Source organism: Polypterus senegalus, unplaced genomic scaffold (assembly GCF_016835505.1).
Source record: "Polypterus senegalus isolate Bchr_013 unplaced genomic scaffold, ASM1683550v1 scaffold_4960, whole genome shotgun sequence".
Taxonomy (NCBI): domain Eukaryota; kingdom Metazoa; phylum Chordata; class Cladistia; order Polypteriformes; family Polypteridae; genus Polypterus; species Polypterus senegalus.
Window position 1 is genome coordinate 48131 of NW_024385792.1, and position 17433 is coordinate 65563.

Sequence of the window (17433 nt, forward strand, 5' to 3'; positions counted from 1 at the left end):
TCCCACTAGGCAAGCTTCTGTTTTAGAAAACTGAGATGCTTCATGTAGTAGACAAGCTGAATATCATCCATATAGCAACAGAAACTAATATCGGACATGACAATTATAAGACTGGGGAAACATATGTAGAGAGGAATGCAAAGGACCAAGCACAGCACAGGACTCACTTAGAGGGACTCCATATTTTATCCTGGTTATCTCAGAATATTCAATGTTTATATGAACAAACTGGTGAGGGTCACTTAGATAAGATCTCCGCCCACTGAGTGCCTGACAACTTATACCAGCAGGTTTTTCCACTCTGCTCAAAAGAATATCTCATGGACTGACTGAGGAGATCGTTCCTCCCCACACTATGCGACTCTTCAATTCCATCCGGGGAGTAGATGCTAACATTTTTAAAGTTATTGTCTGCTTTTACATGTATTTTGTATCAGTATACTGCTGCTGGATTATGTGAATTTCACCTTGGGATTAATAAAGTACCTATCTATCTATCTATCTATCTATCTATCTATCTATCTATCTATCTATCTATCTATCTATCTATCTATCTATCTATCTATCTATCTATCTATCTATCTCTGGTCTCTAGTATCAAATGTGATACTTAGATCTAATACTATAAGCCTAAAAATGCAACCATGGTCAGTGAAACAGAGTTCACAACTCCACTGTTTTGAGTGGTCCTAATGCTAGCCGTATTGTCCTCTATGGCTGGCAATGTATTACTAGCTCTGTTAGTGTCAAACTGTGCATACAAAGTGTAGCTGCATTTATTCAAAGTTCTGCAGGTTTTAGCTTGCTTCATAGGATGATTCAAGCACCAGTGTGACACATGATCAAATAATTCTACAGACAAAAATATCTTCATTTTAAAGTTTTAGTAAAATTTCAAAACAAAACAGTTCACACAAAAAATGAGAAAAATTAATGTAGCAAAGAAAAGAAAAGTACTTGTTTAAGAAAAGTTCTGTTTAAGACTTATAAATCTTGTTTCATTTCTCTAAGTTTGGTCATACAGTCGTAGTTCAGGCACTTTAGATACATTAGACACAGTCAGAAAACTGTATGCCATCTGCAATTTGCAAACAAATCTAATAGTCCATGCTAGCAGTAAGACTATTTCCTAATTGGCTTAATTAACACTTTGTTCTTTAGATATAGCTAAGAAAGTTCTACAGTATCTCATTTTAACTTACAGGGTGAAAGATTATACCATACCCTAGTAACTATGAGAATCTGAACTTCTACAGAAAGTAACCAAACACTACATGTATTTAATATTAAACATTAACTTTCTAAGAATGGCTGTTACAGAAAGCGTTCAGATTGTCAGCCAGAGAAGAATCAACACACACAGTGTATTTACCTCTATAGTTTGTAGTCCTTCCTACATCTGCTGTCCTCCAGATGAAAGTTAGACTCCACTTTCCCCTTGTACCACCTCTCTGCCTTTTTCAAACCTTCCCTAGAGAGCAGCAGGTTTCCTTGTACTCACTATAGCCTCCTGCCCACAATTCCATATTGTAAGCCACAGTGCACTCATTCACAGCCCATTGTCCCACACTCATTGTCAACCCATGGCTTCTGATTGGGGAAACACAGATTTATTTTATTGGGACGATGGACTCCGCCTGCATAGCAACAAAGCTGACAGCTGCATCTGCAAACTCATTGACATTATTAGAGCTGAACTGGAACACAATCCAATCCATGTTATCAAGTGCATTATGAAGAATGGCTTCTGATTGAGCGCACCAGCGTTTTTCACTCTTGTTACTTTACTGGACCCCTCTCATGATACATTGTTTATACTTTGGTACAAGGAAAATGGCAGCGTGGTCCACCCTCTCGAACAGCAGTTATGAAAGTGCTTTGTTGCCCTACTTAAACGGAGTTAAACAATGATCCAGTGTGTTTAGCCCTCTCATTGGACATGTGGAATGCTGACCGATCTGAGGTTAGGTTTGTTTAAGTCCCCCACCACAATAAACACTGCATCTAGGTGCTTGTTTAGATGTTCACTAACCACATTGTGGAGTTTAGACAAAGCCTCATCTATGTTAGACTAAAGATTTATAGATACAGAGGTGACGATGATAGCAGAAAACTCACACAGCAAGTAATGAGGGTGGCAGTTGAGCATCAGATGTCCCAGATCAGCAGAGCAGGAGTGTGAAAGAGTCAAAATGTTCCTGGGATTGCACCATTTATTGTTTATCATAAAACAAACAAATCCACCTTTTACTTTAATGGATTCTGTCAATTTTAAAGGCTGAGAAATACTCAGATGGGGTTACTGCTCAGTCCAGTATTCCAGGTGAAAGCAACGTTTCAGTCAAACAAAGAACATTGCAGTTACTGATGCCCCATTGAATTTAACCTTGGCTTGAGAGCATCCATCTTGTTTTCGAGCGATTTGATATTTGCAAGCAGGATATTGGGCAGAGGATTATGATGTGTTTTATTCCTTAGTCTGTTCCACACAGCAGCTCTTTTTCCATGGTGTTTCATTCTCCATCACGAGGTTTGGCTCCTGTAGTGCCATTGTTATTTGTTCCCCTCATCAGATAGGATCTCACTGAGAATTTCACCTGGACACAACAGGTCAATAGGTAGATCCCCTCGAAATAGGTGAGTAAACTGGATCCCAATGTTTAAAAGTGTTCCACTGTCATATATAATCAAAGCGGTGGTAGTTTGTACAAGCAACGTGACAAAATAACCAAGAAGTTAAGGAAATTAACCTTAACAGATCGACCAGGGCATCAGCTGATCGCGTTGGTGCTATCTAAATTTGTGCCAGATGCCGTTCCTGATACTAACCCTCTCCTAACCTAAGCCTAACCTTAGGCTTGGGACTAACACCAAGTTAGTTCTTCTTCTACACTTTTCAGATCACTGGTTATCTTTCAAAGAAGAATGATGAAACATCTGTTTTCTACCTGTGGCTAAATCCTCAAACCATTTGTTGGAAAGTTGCCATAGTATCACAGACTTGCTCTTGCAGTAATGTCACATCTTTCTGCATTTCTCAGTGTAAACCCTCTTCACATTAGGGTCACTAATTGTGAGATAAGTTCAAGTTTATGGCCTGTGTGACTGGGATGACCAAACATGCTAATCAATAACTATGTTTGGAACTTAATGTCACATGTACTCTTTATTTCTCCTTTATAAACTTTTTGCAAATTAAGAAAAACATTACTCTTTGCTTAACATTACTCATAAACATGTCATAGTTCACATGTTTAATTAAATAAATTATTAATTTTTATTTGGTGTTGAACATGTAATCATTTGTAAAATAAAATATTTAAACCTCACTAACAGAATGTGTTCAATGTCTTTATATCATTACAGAGAGAAATATCAAAGTTACACTTGGTATTTTAAATTTACTGTGGACTGTGAAACCAGAAGGACTTCAGTGAATCATTGAGGCTCAGAAATAATGAAATTCATATGGAGACACTCTGGAAAAAGAAGACACTGAACAGAATGAGTGACTTTATAAAATGCTCCTCAAGTAAAGTCAAGTTGGTAATTAAGTACAATGACAAAAGGAAAAATTTGTTCACTTTTTATCAGACTGCCTCGATGGGATATCTTCAATACGGTAAATAGCTTGTGTATGGCAGTATCAGTGCTCTCCTGTCTCTTTTATAGGTCTCAGTGATGTCCTCAACATTCCTTCTAAGCTCACTAAGGGCCTCATTTATAATGCTTTATATAGAATTCACACTAAAACAAGACATATGGACAAAACTAGAAATGTGCATATGCACAAAAAATTCAGATACATAAAACTGTGTAAGTAAAGTTTTACACACTTTCCCCTTTATAAATACCAATGAACATAAATTTTAAGGCACACACACAAACCTACAGGCCCACACCTACTCCTCCCAGAGTTTTGTTTATTTGAATATGCAAATCAAAATAAATATCACCTTCCATTAGTGTTTGTTAAAAGACAGTGTAAAAGTACATATGAAAAGAAGTATCTAAATGAATGTGAAATGGAAGTTCTGCTCAGTGAAGTGTAGGCAAGGAGAATGTAATATTTGCTGGCTTAAGCAGTGGTTTAAGCAGCAAAAGGAAATTGATGGAGTGCACAGTGTGGTGAAAGCACTCAAAAGTTCAAGTTTAGAATGTCACACAGTGCCAGAAATAAAAGAGAAGTGGTCAGATATCAAAATCAACATGAAAAGGTGAGTCACAGACAACCATCTGAGTGTCAACACCACTCAAGGAGGTAGCGGAATTCTGTTGCTCACACCGCTTGAGCAGCACTCTGCTGCAGTTATTGGTGAGACACTTATAACTGTCATTTTACCAACGTGTAAGTGGGAGTTTTAATTTTTCACTTATCATTATCCATACTTGTGTAAGAAATTTTTATGTTTAATAAGACAAACAAGCAAGCAGCAAATGTGGTATTACTGTTTATTCTGTTTCAGACAAAATTACAAAGGTCACCCCCCATGCCAGGGACATGGCTCCAGGCGGTGATGGTGCTGCTGTGCCCAGCACATCTTCAGGTGCTGGATGAACAGACACACATATGCCTCGGAAACCACTGGGTGACCATCTGGCTGTGTTCTGGAGTCACAAAATGCAATAATGGATGCTGTAAGAAATGTGGCCAATGAACTAAGGAATATAAGGGCTGCACTATGTGACACGAAACACAAATTAAATAAATTAGTTAAAAATAAATGCTGCATACGATTACCTGTTTTCTGCTAATTGCATTCAAACTAAATTGTAATACTCTCTGAATTGGCTTATCATTTAGTGATTCAAGGTTAAGTTCATTATACCGCATCTCTTCAGTTATGGACAAGCTACGATAGTCTGCCTTTTATGCAGCACGCTACATGGTTGAACATTTTGACTTTCTGTAGACTATAGAGCAGTACTCCATCAGTCTTATCAGGCAGCGCCAATGGTCCTTAAGGTGTCCTATAGTATGATCTACCACCAGCTTGAGCATGAAGTTGGCATTTAAGGGTGTGCATTGAAATGGTTTGAGTCCTACCTTAAAGGTAGATCTATGTCTGTTAACATAAGTGCGAACTTCTCTCAGCCAGCATCCCACATAAAAGGCATTCCGCAAGGTTCTATTTTACCCGTCTTTTATTTGCCTTATATCTGGCCCTCCCAGGTTTCAAAAACATGGTGTTGCTTACCATTGCTATGCTGATGATATCCAGCTATACCTAAAAGTCAGGTCTAGCATCATTTAATTGGTATAAAAGCTGATGGAATGCCTTGATGATAATTACATATTGCATGGTGCAAAACATCTTACAACTAAATGAAAATAAAACAAAGGTTATTATTTCTAGTCCCACCTCAATCACTGCTGAAATCTACACTCAGTTAGGCTGTTTATCAGCAACGCTTCATAATGATGTCATGAAACTGTAGTGAAGTCCAGCTTTTACCAAATGAGGTAAATCTTAAAACTAAAATCTTTTCTCTCACTGAGGGACTTGGAAACAGTCATGCAGCTAGATTTTTAACGAGCACTAGAAAAAGGATCACATCTCTCCTGCACTGGCCTCTTTCCATTGCCTACCATTGAGATTTGTTGTTTGTTTTAAAACCTTGCTCCAAAATACATCTGGGATCCCTCCATCCCCACTTGGCCCCAAGGGTATTAAGTTCATCTGGACAACTGCTCCTCATACTTTGAAGATCTCAGCTGCAGTTGAGGGAGGCATCTATTTCAGTTGTTACTTCTAGGGTTTGAAATGATCTGCCTCTCCACATCAGGTCTTCTTCCTCTATTGAGGTTCTTAAAACGTAGCTTAAGACCCACTTCTACCCCCTGCCTTTCACTGTGTGTATTGATTTTTAATTGATTGTTAAATTAATTTGTTTTTAGACAATTGTTTGTATTGTGTTTGTTTTATTGTCCCTTTGTACATCAGTTTGGCTCAAAATCAGTTGTTTTAAATGTGCTTTACAAATACATTTGACTTGTCTTGATTTGACCTTCTCTGCCTGAGACCAAGAGTGGAGGTCCTTATAACATTGCTCTTGTTCAGTCAGTGGGTTTATGAGTGGGGTGAGAAGCTACGTCTTCAGTGGGTACCTGTTGTTAAAGTCATATGAAAAAGTTTGGGAATCCCTCTTAATTCTTTGGATTTTTGTGTCTCATTGGCTGAGCTTTTAAAGTAGCAACTTCCTTTTAATATATGGCGTGCCTTATGGAAACAGGAGTATTTCAGCAATGACATTAAGTTTATTGGATTAACAGAAAATATGCAATATGCATCATAAAAAAATTAGACAGATGCATAAATGTGGGATATGACATCAATACTTAGTTGAGCCTCTTTTTGCTCCTTTGACCCTCTAGACGCTGTCCTATAGCCTTTGATGAGTGTCTGGATTCTGGATGGAGGTATTTTGACTATTCTTCAATACAAAATCTCCAGTTCAGTTAAATTTGATGGCTGGCATGCATAGACAGCCTGCTTCTGATTGATCCCATAGATTGTCGATGATATTTAAGTCAGGGGACTGTGATGGCCATTCCAGAACATTGTACTTCTCCCACTGCATGAATGCCTTTGTAGATTTCGAACTGGGTTTTGGGTCATTGTCTTTTGAAATATCCAACCCCTGCGTAACTTCAACTTTGTGACTGATGCTTGAACATTATCCTGAAGAATTTTGGGTTGAATTCATTAGACCCTCGACTTTAACAAGGGCCCCAGTCCCTGAACTAGCTACACAGCTCCACAGCATGATGGAACCTTCACCAAATTGGACAGTAGGTAGCAGGTGTTTTTCTTGGAATGTTCTTCTTCCACCATTAAAAGCGCTTTTGTTATGACCAAATAACTCCATTTGTGCCTCATCAGTCCAAAGCACTTTGTTCCAAAATAAATCTGGCTTGTCTAAATGAGCATTGGCATACAACAAGTGGCTCTGTTTGTGGCGTGAGTGCAGAAAGGGCTTCTTTCTCATCACCCTGCCATACAGATGTTCTTTGTGCAAATTGCACTGAATTGTAGAGCGATGTACAGATACACCATCTACAGCGAGATGTTCTTGCAGGTCTTTGGAGGTGATCTGTGGGTTGTCTGTAATCCTACCTCTGCATATGCCACTCCTTTATTTCTTTTAGCCTGCCAGACCTGATGGGTTTAACAGCAACTGTGCCTGTGGCCTTCCATTTCCTGATTCCATTCCTTACAGTTGAAACTCACAGTTTAAACCTCTGAGATCGCTTTTGTAGCCTTCCCTTAAATCATGAGACTCAACAAACTTTGTTTTCAGATCTTTTGAGAGTTGCTTTGAGGATCCCATGCTGTCTGTCACTCTTCAGAGGAGAGTCAAAGGGAAGGAAGCACAACTTGCAACTGACCACCTTAAATATCTTTTACCACTCATGATTGGACACTCCTGTCTATGAAGTTCAAGGCTTAACAAGCTCATCCAACCAATTTGGATTTGCAAGTAATCAGCATTGAGCAGTTACATGCATTCAAACCAGCAAAATAACAAGGGGACCCACATTTTGCACAGCCAATTTTCACATTTGATTTCATTTCATACGACTAAATACTGCTTCACTAAAAATCTTTGTTCGGAAAACACTGCAGTACTCTGATGTTTCTATGAAATGAAAGACATACCACTGTTATCTTTATTGTTGAAAGGAGGGTCAATTATTATGCAGGATGAGAGGGAGTCCCAAACTTTTTCATATGAGTGTAATTGTGTTATATGGTTACATCATACAGACAACTTGCAATTTTCACCAAAGGGGTAATATTGAACATCTTATCTTACCAATAAGCCAACCATTACACACAACACCATTTTCAAGTTTGTTCCCAAAACTACTATTTCTCAGAATGAATGAATAAGTTGAGTCAGGTGACCTCATCACAACATTAATAAGACACATTTTAACATCACAGACAATTTGCACATTAATGCCATGGAAATGCTTTCTATTTACATAAACAAACTCATTCTCTGAAGGCACCTTTATAGCAATGTGCATGCAGTTGACCACCCCAATTCACTGGGAGAATGAGACATTGCTGCAAATTGCATGGTGTTAGGAAATCATCTATCTGGATGACAAGCAAATAATACCATTCTGGTATGGCACAACTCAGTGATGTTTGTGAAATACCCGATCGGTCAGCCAGTTCATGTTGAAAACCTCCTGTGGTTAAAAATCAGACAGTGGACAAAACTTGAAAGCAGTAGATAGAGCACAATTCCTCAAAGTCTGCCTTTGTATAGCCTGCGCCAGTTCAGCACAGTGCCAAGAGGTGAGCTCTTGGAAATCTAAATCGACTTAGAAGCCAATCATCATCATGGGGCAAGAAGTCAGTATGATCTCTAAATACATGCTCTATTCTAATTTTTCTGTTTGTGATGTCTTCTAACAATGATTCAGCAGCCATCGTAGTTGGAATAGTTTGGCCACTCCATGCACCATTATATTGTTACAGAATGATTACAATCAAGTGCCTTAAATTTGTTATGCAATTAATTTTGGTGTATTTGATAAAGCCTGAATCTTGGATGCAAATCTAAAAACAAGGGGAACCACACAGAAATTGCAACACTGCTTTGATGCTGGGTGCTACCATTTACAAAATGAAGTAGAAACATGTATACACAAGGTCTGAAGCTGCTGTGAAAATGTATGTAGATTTATGCCAAGTTTACAGTTCATACATTATAGACGTGAGAGTGGAAACAGCGTACACAACATTTTGAGCATATGCACCATTTTTTTTTATTATTAGTTTTATTACAATCCATACAAAGCAATCAAGTTTTTACAAAGAGAAAGATTAAGAACAGATCGATCCCCACCCCTGAGAGATAGAGCAAGCCAAACGGTGTGAAATTTAACACCTGTACACATACCTAAATTAATAAATTCTCTATGCTTTATGAACTTATTTTAAAATATTACTGATTAGATCCTGCCATGTTTTGATAAAAGTCTGTACAGATCCTCTAACTGAGTATTTGATTTTTCCAATTTCAAATAATATAACACATCAGTTTCCCACTGACTTAAAGAGGAGAGTTTGAACTCTTCCAGTTCAGCAAAATAAGTCTGCGTGCCAGAAGTGTAGTGAATGCAATCACGAGTTTGTTTGTCCTTCTCCACTTTAAACCCCTCTGGAAGACCCCAAACACAGCTGTTAATGGGTTAGGAGGGATTGTGAGTCCAAGGCTGTCTGACAGGTAATTAAAAATTTTGGTCCAGAATAATGTTAATTTGGAGCAGGCCCAGAACATGTGACCCAGTGAGGCTGGGACTTGATTGCAGTGTTCACAGGTTGGATCAAGTCCTGGAAACATTTGAGAGTTTTAGTCGAGACAGATGTGCTCGATATATAATTTCAAGTTGTATGATTGAATTATGCACCATTTTACATGAGGCCTCAGGTGTTTCCATAATCCAAATATACTCATACTCATGATGAAACACCATCAGCATTTCTTATTAAAATTAAATAAGCAAAGGAAAGTTGTATTATTTTCATTTAGTTTTTGCAGAGTGCTTTAAACTAGCTTTTGTGCATGAACATGTGATGAAAAGTTAATGTTTCTCTAAACCTATTTTTTTCTTTCTTCTAGTTTTCAAGATGGTTTTAATGAAAAACATTTTGGACCTTGTTTCATTTATTTAAGCAGTTTGAAGAAGTGAAAGGACACAGCAGTCTTCCTCACCTCATCTCTTTATTTACACCTTTGCAAGCAAGGTGCCCTTGACAAACATCGAGAGGATTTATAAAAGTGACTTCAATGATTTCCGTTTTCTGAGACGATATCGTCAGGACAAAGTCACAGTTCCACAGCACAAAGAGGCTTTACAACAACTTCGGTTATTCATGTTCAGAAGTCTTTGGAGACTGAAAGGTATGTTTCGCTGATCAATAACGTTAGGCAGGCTAAAATAAGGATGGACATCTCTGAAGCAGTCAGAGATATAAAGGGATTGAGGAGATCACTTCAATATTTTTGTTGTTGTTGACTTCTTTTTCATTTGAATGTGATTCTCTCTTTGTTTCTTTATTTTTATCTTTTACAGGCTTTTGTACATTTAAAGTATTCTGTCCCCTTTCTTCAGTTTTATTATTTCTTTATGTCCGCCATAGTCATCTGTTCTCTCCTTTCCTGTTCTCTCTTCCTGGAGATGGTAAAACTTGTGTGGCTCTTCCAGTTCTTCCCTGCCCATTTTATTATCTTCATTTCTTACTGCTGTCCCTCATATCTTAACATTACAGGGGTATTGATGGACAGAAGGACAGGGACTTATTCCTACTCCAGGTCAAAGGAGTGCAGAGTGGTAGGTAGTAAGTGTACATTTCGATTTCAACAATTGAGTTGCATTGTTGGCTACTTGGATTAAAAGTTTAGATTGAACTGAATCTTTACTGAGCATTGACTTGGAGTGCTGTAACACTTTAATGGGTAAAATACAATTACGAACAATTACGTTGGACGTCTCATTGAAATATCTAATATTTCACTTGGCTGGTGTAAGCATTTTACGTTACCATTTAGTGTAATCCAAAATATAAATAAATAACTCTGGTTTTATCAGCCACTGATTTAATTAGCTGTGCCATCCTTGATGGTGGAGCTTTCGGGTGTGACTCTAGGTCTTTCCACCAATCACAATAAGAGCATTATTTTAATTAAGAACGTAGGAATCTGGAAGGAGAGCAGTTTTCAGCAGGGACTGACCAAAACAGAACAAATGCACTTATAGCCAGCAGCATATTTACTGTGGCTTTCAGGCAGTTTGTGTATTTTAATATGCTTCGTCCTCAAGTCACAGGAGGTACATAGTTAACAGCTTTCCATTCTAGCTTTGTTTGAGTCTCTGTGGCGCTACAGCCTACTAAAGCTAAATTCAGACTGAAATTAAAAGTGAGTTAGTTTGGATATGTGGTTCATATGCACTATTTTTAGTTTGATGGTTCAACTTAATGTAACAATAATTATGTGTCAATGTTTATCCTGGATATGTAAAATTATTTAAAGTAATTCATTAAATAACAGGCAACCAAAATCCCAGCCACATGCTGACTTAAAAATATTTCAGTGCAGGATGTCTGTGAATTTGTCAGCTCACCATAGCAAGTGCTAAAAGGTGGTTTTAATGGAATCATCACTGCCGATCTATCTGAAAGACTCTCATGGCAGAATACATGCCTGAGGTGTGACCCTGCAGAGAACACATAGAAATTGGGCTGTAGTGTGGTATTGGAAGGCTTACTGTCTTTCTTTTCATTTTTGAGAATGGCAGTGTATTTAAACTACCAGCCTACTAGGTTGCTTTTTATGACGGCAAGAACATATTATAACTTAATCAGGTAGCCCCATAAAGTATAAATAAATTATATTGAAGTCTATGAACTAAACTGCCTACCTAATAAAATGACAAAAATCTGTAAAACTGAAGTACAACGAATATTGTCAACCTTTTACCCATGATTCCTGTTAATGTTTCCTTGCTAATAAAGTACAACATCACCATTGAATCACTTCAGAGCATCAGAGAGTTTTTCCAGAAATTGACTGACTATGTAAAAGTCTGTTAATGTTTGAGGAATGAGAGTGAGGTGTGTAATCAATCAAGTCAAAAGAACAGTGAACAATCAAGGACGATATTTATATCTTTAACAATGCAGTCATAGCTGAGAGCTGCACTCCTGTTTCCATTTTAATCATTTCAATTTTATTTTGCTACATCGATATCTCTTCTGCTAGGCCAGATTGAAGATTATTATGATAATAATTATCATGATTGCTATTGTTAATGTTGTTGTTATTATTGGATTATGATGAGCTGGTTGCGGTGGGCTGGTGCCCTGCCCAGGGTTTGTTTCCTGCATTGAGCCCGTGTTGGCTGGCAGACCTGTGTGACCCTGTAGTTAGGGATATAGCGGGTTGGAAAATGTATGGAAGGATGGATGATGAGCTGGTGCCTATGGCACATAGTTGTTGCACAATGATCTATGAATTCTAAGTACAGTTGAAGCTGCATTGTCTGTCCCTGCTTCCTTCAATCGTTGTGTCTTATTGGCAACTATAATCCAGGTCAGTTTGGTGTGGAGTAACACACACACACACACAATCACAAGTCGCCAGTTTAAAGTCACTGGTCTGCCTGTCCCCACCAAATGAAAGTGTAAAATCTACACAGAGGGTGTCATGTGTGAGTGGAGATTAGAACTCAGGTATCTGAAAAAGTGAGGCAGCAAAGCAAATTACAGCCCAAAGATCCAGTTAGCTTGAAGATCTTGAGATCTTCATGTGCTTTGGTTTGTAAGTTATAATAAGTTCAGATAAGTAAGCCAGACCTCGGCCATTTAAGGCTTTATATGCTAAAAGGAGAATTTTGAAGTCTGCCTTAAATTTAACTGCGAGCCAGTGTAAGGACTCAAGAACTACTGTATGTGCTCATATTTTTTGTTCTTGTAGTAATTCTTGCAGCAGCATTCATAAATACCAGAATTAATTTCTCAGATTCTGCAATCACATAGGAATAACGCTAGGAAGAAGAATTTCTCAGTATCCTGCATATTTAGAAAATGCCTTAATTTTCTAAAATTTTTAAGATGGAAAAATCATGTTTTGGATATTTTAGTAATGTGCGCTAAATGCTATGTTAGCATCAAAGACAAAGATAACACCTAGAGTGTGGGTTGAATCAGTAAAATTAATGGTTATTCCAACTGAGTTAAAAGACGACAAAATATTGTTGCAATCAGCATAATTTCCTCCAATAATTAACATCTCTGTTTTATCTGTGTTTAAAGACAAGTAATTCTAATCCCCCACTACTTTATTTCACTAACACAACTAATTAAAGACAACATCAGAGAAACTTCATTTGGTCTAACAGAAATGTATTACTGGGTGTCATCTGCATACAAGTGAAAATGAACATGATGTTTCCTAATGAGAGATCCCAGTGGAAGCATGTCAAGTGACAACAGTGACAGTCCCAGTAGTGAGCCCTGCAGGACACCATATCTCACTTCTGTGTATAATGATGGAGTACTGGCAGCACATTTCTGTACATTTTGAATTGGTTTGATAAATAAGAACTAAACCTGGCGAGCACACTGCCTGCAAGCCCAACGTCATTTCTAGCCTGTGGTACTCAAATAGAATGGTCAGTGGAGTCAAACGCTGCGCTTAAGTCTAACAACATAATTACAGTGGAGTTTCTTTTATCAGAGGATATCAGAATGTCGTCTAACACTCGTTAGTGCAGTTTCTGTACTATGACCAGTGCGGAAACCAGGCTGGAATTTCTCAAATAAATTGTAATGCGTAAGGTGTGACTGAAGCTGATTGGTGACTACTTTTTATTTTAGAGAGAAAGTGTAAATTTGAAATGGGTCTGTAATTATTAATTATATGTGGATCTATGTCTGACCTTTTAAGTAACAGTCTGATAAATGACAATTTTAGTGCATCAGGTACTGTGCCATTCAGTAGTGAGCTATTGATAATGAGGATATGAATAGGTGCTGCAAGAACATCCATTGAGTTTGTCACTAGTTTTGTGGTCACAGAATATAAGAAACAAGTAGTAGTTTCATTTTAGAAATTAAAGTTAAGACTTAAATTTCTGTTACAGGATTACATTTTCTAAAGTGCTGCATGCAATGTGAGACAGGGTCTGCCAACCTAGTATGCAGTTTGCAGTGTAATGCTGAGATCTGGGATCTTATATTTTTAATTTTCTCATTCAAGAAGTTCTCAAGTGCTAAGTGCAGTCCTGGGTGCCTGGGAAAGTCAACAGACAGCTATAGGGAAGTCCATTTTGGATTAATAGTGTAGGTGTACTGTAACGTTTCCGTTTCATGTCTTAGCAACCTCGAGGTTAGGTATAAGTGTTTTTTTTGTTTTGTTTTGTTATTTAGTGTTTAATTATGTGTATTTTTCTATCAGATATTTAGATTTTTGCTCGGGGTGTGTGATTCCCTGGTAGACCGAAACAGTATCTCCCTACGTTTAGGCAAGCTGACCAGGGAATTTAGAAGCCTTTATAAGTACAGTTGTGGCTGCTATGGGGATGTTCGGAGGATTTGGAAAGCAGGACAAGGGTGTGCAAAGTATTCCAGGGTAAGAGGTGCCTGGTGCACTTTGAGCTACTGTTTGTATGAAAATGTGCTATATAAATAAATGTTGTTGTTGTTGTTGTTGGTGGCTGAACCGTTGGTTGATGTTACGGAGCAGTTTTAGGCTCCTGAGAACCAAAAACAGTTTCTCAGATTTTTTAAGGAGCTGAATTTATGACATAGGCTGAAACAAAGTACAGTTTTGTTTTATCTTAAGAATGCTCATACCCTTACATGAACTAAAAGTGACTGTGCATATATATCAGGGTAAGAGCCTCTGTGTTTTACATATTCTATTTTTCTTCTTTGCATTTTCATAATTAGGTTTGTTTTGTCATGGGATTATATTTTTGTGGAACCGTATACATCAGAAGCTGATTTTTGTTTTCTTTCTATCGTGGAATTAAAAAAATACTGTAGCTGTGTTTTCCCAAAATTACCAAAGTTCTGCAGCTTCAACTAAAAAAAAAAATGGGATTCAACAAAAGCCTGACGTGCAGAAATGATTCCACAGACAAAATAGCTTCGTTTTAAAAGTTTAGTTAAGTTTTAAAGTAAAACAGTTCACACGAAAAAGGAAAATTAAAATAGAAAAAGGAAAAATTATGTTAAGAAAAGTTCAATTTTACAACAACAACAACATTTATTTCTATAGCACATTTTCATACAAACAGTAGCTCAAAGTGCTTTACAGACTGAAGAAAAGAAAAATAAAAGACACAATAAGAAAATAAAATAAGTCAACATTAATTAACATCGAATAAGAGTAAGGTCCAATGGCCAGGGGGGACAGAAAAAACAAAAAAAAAACTCCAGACGGCTGGAGAAAAAATAAAATCTGTAGGGATTCCAGACCATGAGACCACCCAGTCCCCTCTGGGCATTCTACCTAACATAAATGAAACAGTCCTCTTTGGATTTAGGGTTCTCACGGAAGGACTTGATGATGATGGTCACGTAGACTTCTGGCTTTTAATCCATCCATCATTGTTGGAGCATCATGAAGCTTTGAGTAGGTGGAGTGGCGCAGGAAAAAGAAACAGAAGAGAGAGTAGGGGTCAGTACGGATTTTAGAGCCACCATGAATAGTTATTATGATGAATTGAACATACAGAGTATCAGGATTAAGTTAAAGTGAAGTTAAAATGAAGTTATAGAAAGGCCATGTTAAAGTAATGTGTTTTCAGCAGTGTTTTAAAGTGCTCTACTGTATCAGCCTGGTGAATTCCTATTGGCAGGCTATTCCAGATTTTAGGTGCATAACAGCAGAAGGCCGCCTCACCACTTCTTTTAAGTTTTGTTCTTGGAATTCTAAGGAGACACTCATTTGAGGATCTGAGGTTACGATTTGGAATATAAGGTGTCAGACATTCCGATATATAAGATGGAGCAGATTATTTAAGGCTTTATAAACCATAAGCAGAATTTTAAAGTCAATCCTGAATGACACAGGTAACCAGTGTAGTGACATTAAAACTGGAGAAATGTGCTTGGATTTTCTTTTCCTAGTTAGGATTCTAGCAGCTGCATTCTGCACTCGTTGCAAACGATTTATGTCTTTTTTGGGTAGTCCTGAGAGGAGTGCGTTACAGTAATCTAGTCGACTGAAAACAAACGCGTGAACTAATTTCTCAGCATCTTTCAGTGATATAAGAGGTCTAACTTTACTTATGTTTCTTAAGTGAAAAATGCTGTCCTAATGATCTGATTAATATGTGATTTAAAATTCAGATTACAGTCAACAATCAACCCTAAGCTTTTTACCTCCGTCTTGACTTTTAATCCTAATGTATCCAGTTTATTTCTAATAGCCTCATTGTATCCATTATTGCTGATCACTAAGATTTCAGTTTCTCTTTATTTAACTTGAGAAGTTACTATTCATCCATTCTGAGATACAAGTCAGACATTCTGTTAGTGAATCAATAGAATCGGGGTCATCAGGTGCTATTGATAAGTACAGCTGTGTGTCATCAGCATAGCTGTGGTAGCTCACGTTGTGCCCTGAGATAATCTGACCTAACGGAAGCATGTAGATTGAGAAGAGCAGCGGACCCAGGATAGAGCCTTGTGGAACACCATATCGGATATCATGTGTCTTCGAGTTGTAATTACCACAACTAACAAAAATTTTCTCCCTGTCAGGTAGGATTCAAACCAATTTAAGACACTGCCAGAGAGGCCCACCCATTGACTAAGGCGATTTCTAAGAATATTATGATCAATGGTGTCAAATGCAGCACTCAGATCTAAGAGGATGAGAACAGATAAATGGCCTCTGTCTGCATTTCACCCAAGTCATTTACTACTTTAACGAGTGCAGTTTCTGTGCTGTGATTTGTTCTAAAACCCGACTGAAATTTATCAAGAATAGCATGTTTATTGAGGTGGTCATTTAACTGCATAATGACTGCCTTCTCCAGAACTTTACTTAAGAAAGGCAGGTTAGAGATGGGTCTAAAATTTTCAAGAGCGAGGGTCAAGATTATGTTTCTTAAGAAGGGGTTTAACTACAGCAGTCTTAAGACAGTCTGGGAAGACCCCCGTATCTAATGACGAATTTACTATGTCCAGAACATTATCAATTAGCACGCCTGATACTTCTTTGAAAAACCTTGTTGGTATTGGGTCAAGGACGCAGGTGGAGGGTTTTAATTGAGAGATTATACTATGTAAATCAGGTAAATCTATCCTAGTGAAAGAGTTTAATTTGTTTATAACAGGATGCTGGGGTTTAGGAGGATCCTTAGTGTTGGAGGGATATATTATGTTATTTTAGGCTTAATCTTGTTACATCTCAAATCGTTACTATTTACGTAACATTTCTGAACCATTTCAAAACGGTCAGAAAACTGTATGCTTATCCCATTTCTAAGCTTAGAATGGGTCTATCAAGTCCCTCTTTACTGGGATCTTTTAGACAACTGAGCTTTTATCACACTGTGTCTCAGTTACAGTAAGAAGGTTCTATCTCTTGCTAACTTATAGGGGGAAAAGACTATACCATAAGTTATGACTATGAAAGAAATGTATATTCTAATCAAATTAAGCAAACATTAATATGAGTTTAACTCAAAACTTTAACTTTCTAAGATCGGCTCTTACAATTACCGTTTTTAATATCTGCCTCTCTTGATCCACTTTTATTACTCCCTCAGCTGGCCATCAGCTTTAGCAGATGGTCTGTGACAAACTTATTTTTGTTTATCAAGTAATTCAAGGTTTGCATCATGACTAAATTTATAAGATGTCTCACAAAAGGGATTCTGGGTAATAGTCAGGC

The 17433-nt window shown here is 37.6% G+C and overlaps 1 long non-coding RNA gene across 1 annotated transcript in view; it reads left to right on the forward strand.

The window, feature by feature from the left end:
* Window positions 1-17433, forward strand: part of LOC120522464 — a 125586-nt gene that overhangs the window by 35213 nt on the left and 72940 nt on the right. The window contains exons 5-6 of the long non-coding RNA XR_005632391.1: window positions 3367-3622; window positions 9643-9924. This is a non-coding gene — a long non-coding RNA (uncharacterized LOC120522464). The remainder of the gene's footprint in view (window positions 1-3366; window positions 3623-9642; window positions 9925-17433) is intronic.